A 14433-nucleotide genomic window follows, 5' to 3' on the forward strand; every position below is an offset into this window, starting at 1 on the left:
CAAACACTAACTTTCACTCCAAATTTAACTCAGCGTAGTTAGCTGGGGCCCAATCTGTTCCTAAACCAGCACAATTCTGAAACATAGCATTTTAAGACAGGAGACAGAGAAAAACCTCCAGTGACACCACAACTTGTTTAAAGGGCCTGACAGACAGAAAACAAGGACTTACTGTCAGTTTTAGAGGGGTTTTGGCACATCTGGTCAAATGGGGCTTCCTCTGTAGAAGACACCAGACTTGCACACAAACACACACGCGCACCTTATTAAAAAGCAGGTGAAGATGCAATCAAAGAGGCTGGCACATAAAATTGTGTTCCTGGATGTCCACAGCAGTGATCATCAGCACAAGGATGGGGTGCGCCTCCTACTTGAATGTACCTTATTCTGAGGTGCCGTGAGCTAGCCCAAATAAAGTCTCCAGGCACAATCACGCTGCCCAGTGTTCTCCATAACCAACATTATAAACTTTTATTGTTTATAGAAAACTGTTTGCTCTAGTGTGAGGAGCTTTTAATGGAGTTTATTAGTCCTGTTTTTCATTTCTTGCTGCCTGAAAGGCTAGCTGGTTTAATACCACCACTGTGATTTTACAGGACTTGGACAAAGAGACATTCTAACTAATACATTTTAGAAACCTCTAAAAACTACTCCTCAATAGAGATATTAAGAAAGGGATTTTAGGCAAAAATTTTCAGGCTATGAGAGCTAACGACCCAACTACATCTCAACCTGGAGAGTCCAGCATCTGATCAAGAAACAAAAGCTTCATATGACCAGAGGAGAGACAGAGAATCCTGCCTTCTGAGTAGAAAGGTCCCATCAACAGGAGTGTAAAGAGGCCACTCGCAGCTCTCTAGGAGCTACTGCATAACTCAAAATTACTACTTTCAATGTAGCACTGCTGGTTGCAGATACAATTTGCTGGGATGACTTCCAGAGTTCAGAACTGAATTTGTCAGACTGTTATCTGTTGTTTCTTTTTAAAATAATAGCTGACTATAGACCTGACCCACAGAGATGGACTTGGACAAAAAGCAATGAAATGGCAACAGAAACAAGCTATACTTTAGCGTGTAGGTTATTTTCAGAGGTATGACACTGTACATATGATGTGTCTGCACACAGACCTGGAGGTGAGACACTTACCAGTTAGTACTCTTGCCTTAAGCAACCTTTCAATTTTCTTTTTAAAGTGCCTTTCTGGGACCGTGAGAAACGGCTTGCACTGGGGATCTGGTCTCTCCCCAGATGAATCCTAACAGGTTTGGGGGGCTGCTTTCCAAACGTGCTTCACAGTCTTTCAGGAATAACCATCCTCACCAAAAGAGGCGATGCTTTTGAATTCCCCACATTGTGTAATTTGGGCTTTCTGGCCCACTTAGCCTTTACCCAGTGGGGCAGAAACAGGTTTAGTGGACAAATAAATAAAAGGCTTCCAAGGGAAAGAGCAAGTGTAATCACAAATTAGGGATGGAAAGGGAAAAAAAAAAAAAAAGAAAATAAAGAGACAGGGACTCAAGGCCATTAAATCTAATGACAGTGACATGAAATTTCAATTGCTGCAGGATCAGAAAGCTGCACGCCGGCTCCGGGCTGCCCGTAGAGGGGAGGCAAGCAGGAGGTGCTGCTCCTTTAAGGCATCACTACCCCATGACAACAATAGTGGGCCTGACAGTTTTTTCCAGCTTCACCATTAATTTTCCATAAAGAGCAGTTTCTCGATGAGCCCTTTTCAGGCAAAGCCTGATGCTTCAGAAACCTGTAATTATTCCTGGCTCCCCCCTCCCGCAGCCATTGCACCTGTGCCATTTCAAGACACCAGCTGGTCATGTCTTGCCTTCTGCCTCTGAAATCCAAAACCAGTGGATCAAGCCCATCTCCCCATAGAGGGGGGAAAAAAACAACTCAAAGAAAGAATATAATGCAGTCCCTCCCTCCTGCCCCCCTCAGCCTCTCCACTAAGTCAATAGGGGGGAAGAGCCTAGCAACGCTGAGCCAGAAAAGCCCTCCACCTAATCTGCATGGCAGACAAAGCCTGTCGAGGAGTTACGGCCACAGCCCTTCCTTTACCCCCTGCCAGGGCCCTACCTGCTGCTGCATTTGCCAGAGCGGTCAATTGCCGGCAGAAACAAAGCGTCTTCCCCCATATGCACTCCCCAGCTTCTGCCAAGTACCTTATGCGACCTTCCTCCTCCTGGCCCAAAATCACCCAGAGGGTGGTGAGCCAGGGTTTTGAAAACAGCCTGCTTTCTTCACTCCTGCCCTGGCAAGACAATTTTTAGGCCAACTAAGCCCACCCCCTCATCTTGAGATCTGACCTGGAGAAACCAGTCTGAGACTACCAAGGTCCCCACTCAGCCCAGTGGGCCACCAGGAGGGGCAGGAGAGTTCTTTTATCTCCATTCCCACACAGTTATTTGCCAACGAGTGCATCAAAACCTACCAATTTTGTGTGGGAGCAGCAGGTTATTTACCACTATCCACAGAGGTATGAACCCAAACTGATGGACTCCCTGTAGATCTCCTACATCCACTACCAGCCTGGTAGGAAAATGGTCCAAAGATACCTGAGACAGGAGTGAGTTGCACTTGTCGCGCGCTTGACATGGATGTCCAGCTTCTCCTTAACCACTTACGCAAGAGAGAGGGAGCTTTGTGTAATGGATTTAATACACGTCACACGCGACTATCCTTTGGTTGCTACATTGCAGGCAACTTGGTGGGTATTGAACTTTCTTAGGCGGTGCCTGTAGGATTTACAGCAATTAAGACTTCAAAAATTGCAATGGGAAGAGGAAGATGGCTCCCTTCAGGAACACAAGAAGAAGATCCGTAACACTGCTGTTTGCTGTCAAGCTGGTTTTGCAGGCTAGGGATAAAAAGTGACCCACTATTTCAATGCATCTGCCCTGATTAACAAGGGTCATTCTCCTTGCACCTTGCTCCTCAATTTAGCGAGTTAAAACAAATGATGATTCATGGCTGACAAATAATAGGATGTGACTTCACGAGACCCCACGTACTTGCAGGAAGCCAGCTAGAACAGGATGGCAGCCTGGCATGCAGACAACCCTAACAAGGCCTCAGTCTGATTTTTCAATTTTGTATACAATTGCAAAAAGGCTCACTTTCCCATCAGAGGCACATTTCCATCACCTGCAAGAAACTCTGTCTTTCCTGACTACACACCAGTAACTCATGTCTTTGCTCCACACATTATACTATGACCTCAACCTCTGGGGCATGTATAGCAGCAGAGTACACGAAAACTGCACACCATGACACTTCCACATGTGATACCAGATCCTTCAGACTGTACAAGACAGCCACTGTTGTGCTGTCCTGTGGCTGGTAAGGACCTACTTTTTGTTTGTCCTTTCAGAATTTGTAGTAGCACTGATCCAGGAAAATTCCGTGTTCAGTACGTCCATCAATTCAGAAAGGTATGACCTCTAATCTACCTGTATTCTTACCTCTGGAGCTCACCTAAAGCTCATCTACTGCTAAAGATTATTTATCAAACACATTGAGTATGCTCACCACTATGAAATAAAACACAAGAGAAACCCAGCATGTGCCTCTCATAGTAGAGGTGTGATACATGTGTACAATTTTCAGTAGAGATCAGCACTCACCTAATTCTGCAGACAGCAGAAATCAAGACAGTTTGCTACTAACTGCAACAACAAGACAAACCACAGACTTTCCAATCCCTCCCCGACTTGCAGATACTCGGTTTGGCTCAGACAGACTAAGTTTCAGGGTGCTTGTCAGCTGTGCAGGTTAAAGTGCAACCCAGAACATTCAAAATCCAGATATGAAGGAGCTGGAGTCATCACTCACGATGCTGATGTTTGACTTCATCACTCTACCCCAGAGAGCAACCAGCAGGAAGGCTCTAGCTGGGACGACCGCCATCATCAATGTGCCAAGCCTCACGGCAGCATAGCTACCTGATGTGTCTGTCTCCTCTTTAGAGAATGATGGGGGAAAGACATGCACATTGGCTAGGGGCCTCTGCAGGGACACAAGTTTGGCATCTGGGTTCAGGTCCAGACAGCTCTGGAAAACCAATTCCAAATCATGACCCAAAACTAACTCTCAGTTCACAGGGTATAAATCTAAACTTGCTCCAATGAATTGCAAACAACTGGTTTCGATTGTCAGCCATGTTGTTTATCAGAATTTGACCCACACATACAAGCTCTTGAAAAATCACAGGTCACTTCAGAAGCACCTGCCTATGCTGTGAAATCTTTAAAGCACTCAAACTCCTGGGCATTTTGCACACGTAGAGACAGAACAATGTGGCAACAGTAAAGTTCTGTCAGGGGTAAAACAAAGCCCAAACACCTAAAATTATTTGAGGACAAGAAGTCTGGGAAGACAACTTATCAACACGTTCACGAGGTTCCTTTGTTTTATTGATGCTGAAGTATTTTATAACATCTTGATTTTGAAAATTTCTAGCAAATCATGGGAAGTTCTTTTCTGGAAGTGCTAGTTATTTCTAAATACCATTTTACTGCAGATATAATTGGACATCAAGCACTAATCTTGGAAGTGATCCAAAACCTAATTAAGAAGTTGGATACTTAGATCAGGCTGTGACGGAGAATGAAAACGTTGAATGTGGTTGACAAGCAGGTCTGATCTACTAGCTCTGTTTACAATACTTGAAAGGATTCTCTTTGCAGAATAATTTATACGAGCAAAGCAGAATTATATATGTAGTAGTCAAGGTCAAATTCCAACCTCCATCGTGAACCCGTTGCTTCCCACTGGCACACAAAAAAGGGGCCTCATCTCTAACTTTAAATAATTGTGAAAGTCTCAAGACTGCAAAGGAACGGAAAGCATCCTCAACCTGAAGGCAACCCAAAACAGTAACTGTAAGGCCAGTGCCACCACAGTTCACTCAAGCTCAGAAGAAACAGCAGCACCAGGTCCAGTGCCCGGTGCCAGTATTTCATTCTCCAGCAGAACAGCAAAAGCTTTGAACTGTGGTGGCACTTGTGTTGCTGATGCCAGCGGCAAATATTGAACTGGATGTTATGGAGCAGCCCTGAAGTTAAGAGGAATAAGAAATTCAAAACTCACCTGCCTTCCCTGAAACGCCATGCTATTTTTGTCCGTAACACTAAAACAAGGTTTCAAAGGTGCATCTTCTTTCCACTGCCAAAAGCCTTCATTACTTCCTGAACAACAACAAAACCCAATACTCTTGCCCATCTATTCCAAGATTGTCATCTGTTCCCAGCCAGCTGCCAAAACCTCCAGCTTTTCCTCTTGGCAACCTCTACTGGGCAGTTGCTAGTTGTCAAAAAGCTGCAGCACATCAGAAGCTTAACATTTGGGACAGCATAAAATAAACAGAATTTTAGTATTAAAATAAGTAGTTTTGCAAAATACACTTGGGAAAATGGGAAAACCACAGCCTGAAATGAACGAAAAGTAAGAACAAGTTTCAGGCAATACAAAATCATTTCTATTGCAAAGAGTTTAAGATAAAACTCCTAGTCACAGAATCATAGAATAGTCTTGGTTGGAAGGGACCTTTAAAGGTCATCTAGTCCAAACTCTCTGCAATGAGCAGGGACATCTTCAACAGGGTTGCTCAGAGCCCCATCCAACCTGAGCTTGAACCAGGGATGGGGCATCTACCACCTCTCTGGGAAACCTGTGCCAGTGTTTCACCACCCTCATTGTAAAAAAATTCTTCCTTATATCTAGCCTAAATCTTCCTTTTTTCAGTTTAAAACAATTACCCCTTCTCCTATCACAACAGCCCCTACTAAAAAGTCTGTTCCCATGTTTCTTATAAGCCCCCTTTAAGTACTGAGGTCTCCCCAGGGTCTTCTCTTCTCCAGGCTGAACAACCCCAACTCTCTCAGCCTGTCCTCACAGGAGAGGTGCTCCAGCCCTCTGATTATTTTTGTGGCCCTCCTCTGGACCTGCTCCAACAGGTCCATGTCTTTCCTGTGCTGAGGGCTCCAGAGCTGGATGCAGTACTCCAGGGGATGTCTCACCAGAGCAGAGTAGAGGGGCAGAATCACCTCCCTCAACCTGCTGGCCACGCTTCTTTTGATGCAGCCCAGGATACACTTGGCCTTCTGGGCTGCGAGCACACGTTGTCAACTCATGTCCAGCTTTTCACCCATCAGTACCCCCAAGTCCTTCTCGTCAGGGCTACTCTCTATCCCTTTCTCCCCAAGACTGTACTGATACCAGGGTTTGCCCCAACCCAGCTGCAGGACCCTGCACTTGGCCTTGAACCTCATGAGGTTCACAGGGTCCCACTTCTCGACCCTGTCCAGGTCCCTCTGGACGGCATCTCATCCCTCAGGCATGTCAGCTGCAGCACCCAGCTTGGTGTCATAGGCAAACTTGCTGAGGGTGCACTTTATTCCACTGTCTAAGTCATTGATGAAGATATTAGTACTGGTCCCAATACGGACCCCTGAGGGACACCACTTGTCACCAATCTCCATCTAGACACTGAGCCATTGACCAACCCTCTAGATGCAACCAATTCCTCTGAACAGTCCACCCATCAAATCCATACCTATCTAATTTAGAGAGCTGGATGTTGTGGGGGACCGTGTCAAAGACCTTAGAGAAGTCCAGATATACGACATCTGTAGCTCTTCCTTTGTCCACTGATGTAGCCACCCCATCACAGAAGGCCACTAGGTTGGTGTTATGGTTTGAAGAACCCACAACAATTTGTTGTTGTTTAGACAATTATTCTATGACCTGATGAGGCCTCCCTGCCCAAGAAGGGGAATTGGAAAAACAAGGAAACCCAAGGGTTGAAATATAAACAGATTTAATAGAATAATACTAAATAATTAACATTAATAATACTAAAGAATCAATATTGATCATGATACTAATATAAGATATATGAGGATTATGCTCAGCCAATTCTATCAGCAGGAGGCTGTGCACTCCTGGCAGCGGACAGCAAACGTCGGACACCGTGAGCGCTACAGCTTCGGGAGGAAGGGAAGGCCTCAGGGGTCCAGGCCAGGGCACGAAGTTCTCAGGATTGCAGCCAAAGAGAAGAACTCCTCATCAAATTTTCTAATTTATATTGAATGTGACATTCATGGTATGAAATAATACTATTGGCCAGCTTGGGTCAAATGCCCAGGTCTCGTTCCTCCTTGTCCCCGCACCTGGCTAGCTCAGAAACACTGAGACTTTGAAACCTGCATACCATAGCTAGCTATAAAGTAAATATTTTCACAAATTCAGACACTAGAGTCTTCTAGAAATGCAGTTTTCCCAAGCATTAGAAGAGACCTTACTGAAAAGACAAATTACTGAAAGAGAAATTAATCCTGTGTCACGCAAACCAGGACAGTTGGTCAGGCGGAACTTGCCCCTGGTGAAGCCAGGCTGGTTGTCTTGAATCACCTCCCTGTCCTCCATGTGCCTTAGCTTAGCTTCTAGGAGGATCTGTTCCATGATCTTCCCAGGCACAGACGTGAGGCTGACAGGTCAGCAGTTGCCAGGATCCTCCTTTCTGCCCTTTTTAAAAATGGGTGCTATGTATGTGCCAGCACATCTCGCCCACGTATTATATAGTTCATTGAAAAAAAAGACAGCTAAAACCACTTTTCAAGTACAACAATAAGACATGTAATGACAGCTAACTCATAGTAAATATCTGCATGCATGTTCTTAATCCCTTGTACATATGAAGGAAATCAAGTTAACTGTACGCTCAAGAAACAGGCTTTTGCCAAGAGCAAAAAGCAGGCACACACATAGTCAGCAAAGATCACTTCATATGCAAAGACTTGCTTTCCTGTGGTAACTTCACCATATGCCTGAGCCATCAGGCTAGTCCTCTCTTAACACCAGCTGAATGGTTCTCACTAGCCACCACAGTCTGCAATGGACAAGTCTATTAACTCTTGAATACACTACACAGGACTCAAGATTCTGGTTGCAAATTTCTTCAATATAATAATGGCCTGTGCCCATTTTCCCCCTTGCTCTCAGCCCAAAGACTGAACCTTTTAAGGAAATGTATTTAGCCAAACCAGCCCATCCACTGTTATTCACGCCCATCACTCTCAACAAACACTCTCCTACCACGACCCGGACAGCTTTCTCCCTGGATGTTCTCCACAGCATTTTTCTTCAGAGCATAAAAGATGTTGAAATCAGAAGCCTCAACCACATTCAGCAAAGATACATTTTAATGTAAAAAATACTGCGGATTTACTTAACGGACAGAATCACAAGCCATTTTCCTGTTGCTCTGGGACATGATGTAACCAGGGTTATCAAAGACTTTGATCAGCCTCTAAAGCTCAAAGGATCAAAACCATTTTTGCCATAAATTAGCAATTTTCACCAGCAGAAATAGGTGGTAAAACAAATTACTCAAACAGAAAAAAAGTCTGAACCCATTCTCTAACCAAGGAGTCAAAATCAAGATTTGTTCCCAAATTTAGTGATAATGAAATATATCTTATCTAACAAGTATTCTTTTAAATGGACAAGCCAAATTTGTTCACTAAAAATCTGTGGTATTTGGGCTCTAAGCACAGATAATTTCAGTGCACTAGTTGTGAGACATTGAACAAAGGACTGCAGCTAAGCGTGCTGAATTTGATAGGCATCTAGATAAAAAAAAAAAAAAGGATGAAAGAAATCTGCAAACACTGAACCAGGGCTTTGGAGGCCTTTTGTTGTTTTTTGACTGTTTAATAAAGACAGAAAAAATATCTGCAACCAGTCACAACAACAAAAAATAGCATCAGTGTCAGCAAAGGATTAAGGATAGCCAAATCAAGAATTCAAAAGTGCAGGCAGCCCACTGTGCTAGTATCGAAATATGATAAAACTCATGTGTGCTTGTACACCAGCGCATGCCCTGCGTGCTGCCATGCAATCCGGACAGCAGAGTGACATACAATGACCGTTTGAGAAATTATATATATGCAATGTAAGTGTGTTTCAAAATCTTTCTGAAGAGAACATTTATTTATATAACAACGCTGGATGGCTTTGAGTGAGCTGGCTAGTAGCCCTCACTGCAAACTTTTCTCCAAACTTCATCAAGTGTGTATTTAACCTGTTGCCGTCCGGTTTGGAAGCAGCTTTAATTTAGCATTATAAATAGCAAAAAGGCACAATTAGCTCCTTGAATTGCCAGCCCTAACTCCTGCTGAAATCAAAGGATCAGGTTCAAAGCATGTCCCAGAGTGTGGTAAACTTCTCACAGGAAATGGATATGCAAGAGCAAATGCTGACGGCTGTGGAACCTACAAGCAATATTTTAAGTCTCAATCCTCAATTAAGATTCATCCTTACAAAGTATTGCAGTGGGGTTACACAGCAGAATTGGATTCCTTGCAATTACTCTGGATAGGATCATGAATGAAAAAATGTACTCTTTAGAGATGTTCCACTAACATCCAGAGATAGCTTAACATTTCCTTCTCAGGAGCTGACACAGACGTATACACCAGTTGTGTTCTCACACTTTCAGGCAACAGCATATTCATAAGGACAATTCTTCACTATTAGCTTATTAAATCAAACCTGGAGAAGAGATGTGATCAATACACTCAATATATGCTACATTTCATAAGAGTCCTGGGTTGCGAGTCACCTCTTCTGCTCTGACCTAAAAACATATTAAACAACAGGATGCATAACACTGAATTTCTAACCCCAAAACATGCAATTCCTCATCTAGACTGTGCGTGTTCAATATTTTTGCAGTGGGACTACTGTATCTACCCTGTACACGATGCCCATTCATTATCACATCTCATGGCTCAAAAAACCTTTTGTATGTTCCCTTTTGTATTATTTTTGGCTGTGGGGAGGAAGAGGTGGGGACCCGTCTGAGAAACAGGAAGCAGGAGGAAGGAGGGGAATGTGTTGTAGAATAAGGTCAGAACAAAAAAGAATAAAAGAGCATTTATACCATTTCTAAATGATAATAAACATATAGGACCAAAGCTTGCCTCCAGCCATGCAGGGAGCAGTAGGCTGTTTGGCTGAAGTTTAAACTTTACTGTGAGCACAGCAACTGTTCAAGCACATTTACAAAAATCCATTTGCTGCTTTTTTCTTTGATTTTTTTTTTTTTAAAATCATTTGGGCAATTTGTTATCTTACAAGAACAACATGTATGTGCCACCACGATAAATATGCCAGTCTGGGCAAGGAAAAGAGAAGACAACAGACTTGAGTTTCACCATCACACTGAGGAAAAAAAACTCAGACTAGAAACAAAGCGATGGGAAGCACAACCGGATTCTCAGCTGGGGTAAATCAGCACAGAGCAGCCCTGATTTCATGGTTCCTGTTTACATCAGCTGAGGACCTTGCCAACACTCAAACTCCATGAAAATTCTGCTCTTGATTAGCGCCATTTAACTTTGTGGCTTACGTGAAGCAGAATTTGACATGTTCTTTGACGGCTGGAGATGGTTATTTTATATTACAAATCCTGTCTACTTTATTAGGAACAATGTGACCCAAATGGAAAAATAGGAAAAATTTAAAAACAACAGCAACTTCAGACATCCTGATACTTGGATTTGTTTCTTTTCTTTTTTTTTTTTTTTTTTAATTTGTGCAGTCTATATAGAGGTATTCACAAACTGGTTTCTGCCACTTTTAGGCCAGTTTTCATCATTTATGCACAGGAACAACAGCCTTCACCCTTGAACTTCCCACTGCAGATAAACTTGCCTCTTACTCAAAAGCCAGATGCCCTCTAAAGGATGCTCCCTTACAGCCAAGGGTGTTTTTCCATTGCTTTTCTTTTCTACACTGCTCTGCCAAGGCGCTTGTTCCAAAACTCTGGCCACCAGCGATTTTGATCAGCCTCAAATCTCACAGGCAGTACACTTGGGCTGCTACGCACCGTGATAAAAGCAGCATGGTCTTCTTTAAAAGCAATCTGCCAGAGGACATTGGTGAAGTGCCAATTGGTATTGCCCCAACTGTTCAGCAGCAACCCAGGCAGCTGCCCACAGGCATCTGAGGAGACCTGTATCCCCAAAATGCATTAGATCAAACATCTATGTTTGATCTGGCAGCGCCTTTTGTGGATATCATTAGTAACTCAAGGTGCGCTGTCAGAACTGGTCGAGGCACTGCTCACTCCTCATGAAAGGATCACGAGATCAGTCTCATGTCAGCGTGGTTTCCAGCAGGCCGTACGGCTACCGGCTGCAGCACGGCATGGGAAACTGAGAGATCCCATTAAGAGCCCTGCCATTTATTGACTTGAGAAAGCTCGGCAGGTCAGATCACCAGCTGCTCAGAGTCAGCACACCTCTGTGAGCCAATTTACACAACCACGGCTCTCGTGCTGGCTCGCCTTCTTCGGTCTGTTGACTGTGGACACCCACCCAGTTGTTATGGATTTTAATATGCTGCAATATGAAAGTGCTATTTCAGGACAAAGTTATTAATAGCACAGCAGCCAGAAAATAGCCTAGAAGGAATGCGATGTTTTGGTATTCCTGGAAGATACAGTGACTTCCCAGCATCTAAGCAGCCACCATGGTTAATTCAAGATGCTTCTGTACACAAGACTCTCTTTTGTTAGAGTAGCTAACTATATGATAAACCGTTATGATGTGCCTTCATAGAAATGCCCTGTATGGGTACCTGCAGACTCCAGGTCTGCAGAGACTATAATGCAGAAAGGCCCAAAGAATGGTACTCTCTTACTTTAAGCACGCTGGTGAAAAGCAGAGGCTGACCACTGTGGTGAAGCATCAGCAGAAACAGAGGCCAGGAGAACCTCTACTCTTCCTGAAGGTGGACGATGCGATAGGAGCTGTTTAAGCCCTGCTCAGAAATCCGTCTGGCTCCAGGACCTCAAAGAGACTCTTCTCTCCAGCTTCTCTTCCCTACGAGCACCCTCTCCATCCCTTGTTTCTTCACGCTGCATCTCCTTAGCAATACTCTTTACTTGGGCAGGAGCCTCACAGTCAAGGCAAGACACTGTCCCTTTTCATGCTCTCTCTTAAACCTTCTTTTCTCCTGGCAAAATATCCTTGGAAACGTATTGGAGAATACTGTGCAAAACTGCCAGACCCTGCCTCAAGTTTATGTTGGCATTTTTCCCCCCAAAATTAACCGGGAGGGTTCCCAAATTAGTTCCAGGTACAACACCAAACACGACGCTCAGCACCAGCATGCGGAGATGATACCAGATGAAGGTATCTCTCTGCTGGCAAGGCTTTTAGCATCCTGTCTGCCTGAACCTACATTGCTGTGAGGCCTTCAGCTTCCCGGCCCCATCCCTAAGTATCCCTTTGAGTAAACCAAATGAAACTCAAAAATGCATCTTTTCCTGAGATGAAAAGACCCAAATAATAATGCCAGGAATTGGAAGATGTCACATTGACAGCACTGCAGCCTTACCCATTAAACTGCCATAGACTGTTCCAGCTCACTACTGAACATGCAGTGCAGGGAACTGCAGTCCCTCACCACCCTCCGGAAAGGAAACAAAACCCCACTTACCAACAAGGAAAAGAGGAAACATTTGTAGTCATTATAATCCCAACAGTGGACATGTTACCTGGCATATTTCCAACTCAGACATTTAAAAAATGTAGTTAGTTTACCTTAAGTGTCCTATTTTCCCCGATTTCCCTTTTTGACATCTATTTAAGCCTATGTAGCATCTCACAAGATAAGCCTGCTTTTGTGGGTTGGCTGTATGCCATTCCTTCCCTCTATTGTCTTTTCTGAGATGTGATGGAAGTCTCCAATGTCACGGCTTGGAAGACCGCAGCCAGGCTCTCTTGGCTCAGTTTGTGGGAAGGGGAAGAGCAGCAACTGAGGAAGGACAGCCTCTCCCACTGCAGGAGGGGGGTCCTCTTCCTCATGGTACAACCAGTGCTCCGTGGCATTTTGTTTATCATTGATATGCTTAACTAAAGCTGGTTTTAGTAGCCCCCAAAGGTGGAGCCTGTTGCCAGCTATCATCATCCCAAACACTTCCAGACCTCTGTCACCATGCTTTGGTACAATCCCTGCAATAGCTAAACACAAACATTATGTTCCCTCAAGTACAAATTATAGCTTTCAGGAGCTGCAATTTTATTTTAGTTATAAACATACAAAGGTAACCTTTATGCCAGGAGAGGAGGAGCCACACAAGAGACCACAGGCTGAGCCTCCGCTCTGCACAGAACATTCCTGGGAGCACTTTGCTGCTTTGCCTCCAGCCGGCTCTGTTTCCCAAGTGGTTGTGCTTTCCAAGCAGTTGTGCTTCAAAAGTGGTTGCATGATATCAGAGCTGAAGCAAGAGCCAAAATGCCTTGTGGTGGCCAGAGCTGCTGGAGGAATCTGCTTCAGTCCCAGCAGTCCACAAACTGGGACTCAGAAAGGGAGAGAAACGCACTCAAAGTGTGCTGCTTTAGCTATAGCCAGCACTATGCCGGCCTACTCATTCAGGACACAATTTTCCAGGCACAACTCATGACTTGGTTCACCATCCTGAGCCCTTGCAGAAAACAACGCAGCACTTCTGAACACGAGTCCCGTCCATGGTGCTCCCATCATCACCAGAGCAAGGCTCAGGGGTTTTCCTCCGTTTCAAATGTCTCTACCCCTTCCCTGCTCTGCAAATGTCCCATCACCACCCAGCAGCGAGATCGCGACACCTATCAAAGAAGCATCATGTCAAATTGCCTCTGCAAGCCCCTGCGTGATCCTAGGCATTTCAGTCCTCCCTGTCAAGCCTGCTAATGTGACCCTGCCCCAAGAGTAATGGTGCATTTCTGGAAGCAAAAACTGCATTAAAAGTCTTCTTTACATCTGAGCTAAGAGCTTTCTTTGCCTTGTACCATTTTTACTCATAAATATAATATCAAGGTGAACGTGTTCTCCTCAGACTACTCAGAGCTTTCTGTAAGTAAAACCTGCAATTGTCATTTTATCAGATGGAAAAATAAAAGCCACATTCGGTTCTCCCTACACTTAAAAATGACCACGTGCTGTCTCTAATGCAGACTGATCTTTTTAACAAGGTCATGAATATCAGCCTGGGTGGTGGGGGGGGAAGGGAACAAAACCACCCTGCACATGTTTTTCCTTCTATGCTGCTTTCTTACTGATGTTTTGGTCACTTTCTAAGCAAAGAGGAAGCCTCTCCTGTTCCCGTCACCCTGTGTTTATCCACATTCCAGCAGCCAGCGGCCGCTCCTCCAGGCGCTCTCCAAGGGCAAACAACTGGATGTCGCTGCAACGCATTTTTGAACTTGAAACACGTCCAGCTCTGAGTGGGAGTGAGGTGGGAGCCCTGAGAGCTGAAATGATAGAGGCAGTGTATGGTGGGACACCATGCAATCTTTTGAAAGCATCGCTCCTGCAAGCTAAGACAAAAAGCACAACACACCCTTCGCCTACTGAAAGGACTGGAAAATG

The 14433-nt window shown here is 44.4% G+C and overlaps 1 protein-coding gene across 2 annotated transcripts in view; it reads right to left on the reverse strand.

The window, feature by feature from the left end:
• The window catches only part of KLF7 (KLF transcription factor 7), a 66175-nt gene that overhangs the window by 33946 nt on the left and 17796 nt on the right, over positions 1–14433 (reverse strand). The gene's annotated exons all lie outside the window — the stretch shown is intronic.

The sequence above is a fragment of the Rissa tridactyla genome, chromosome 7 (genome assembly GCF_028500815.1).
Source record: "Rissa tridactyla isolate bRisTri1 chromosome 7, bRisTri1.patW.cur.20221130, whole genome shotgun sequence".
Classification (NCBI taxonomy): Eukaryota; Metazoa; Chordata; class Aves; order Charadriiformes; family Laridae; genus Rissa; species Rissa tridactyla.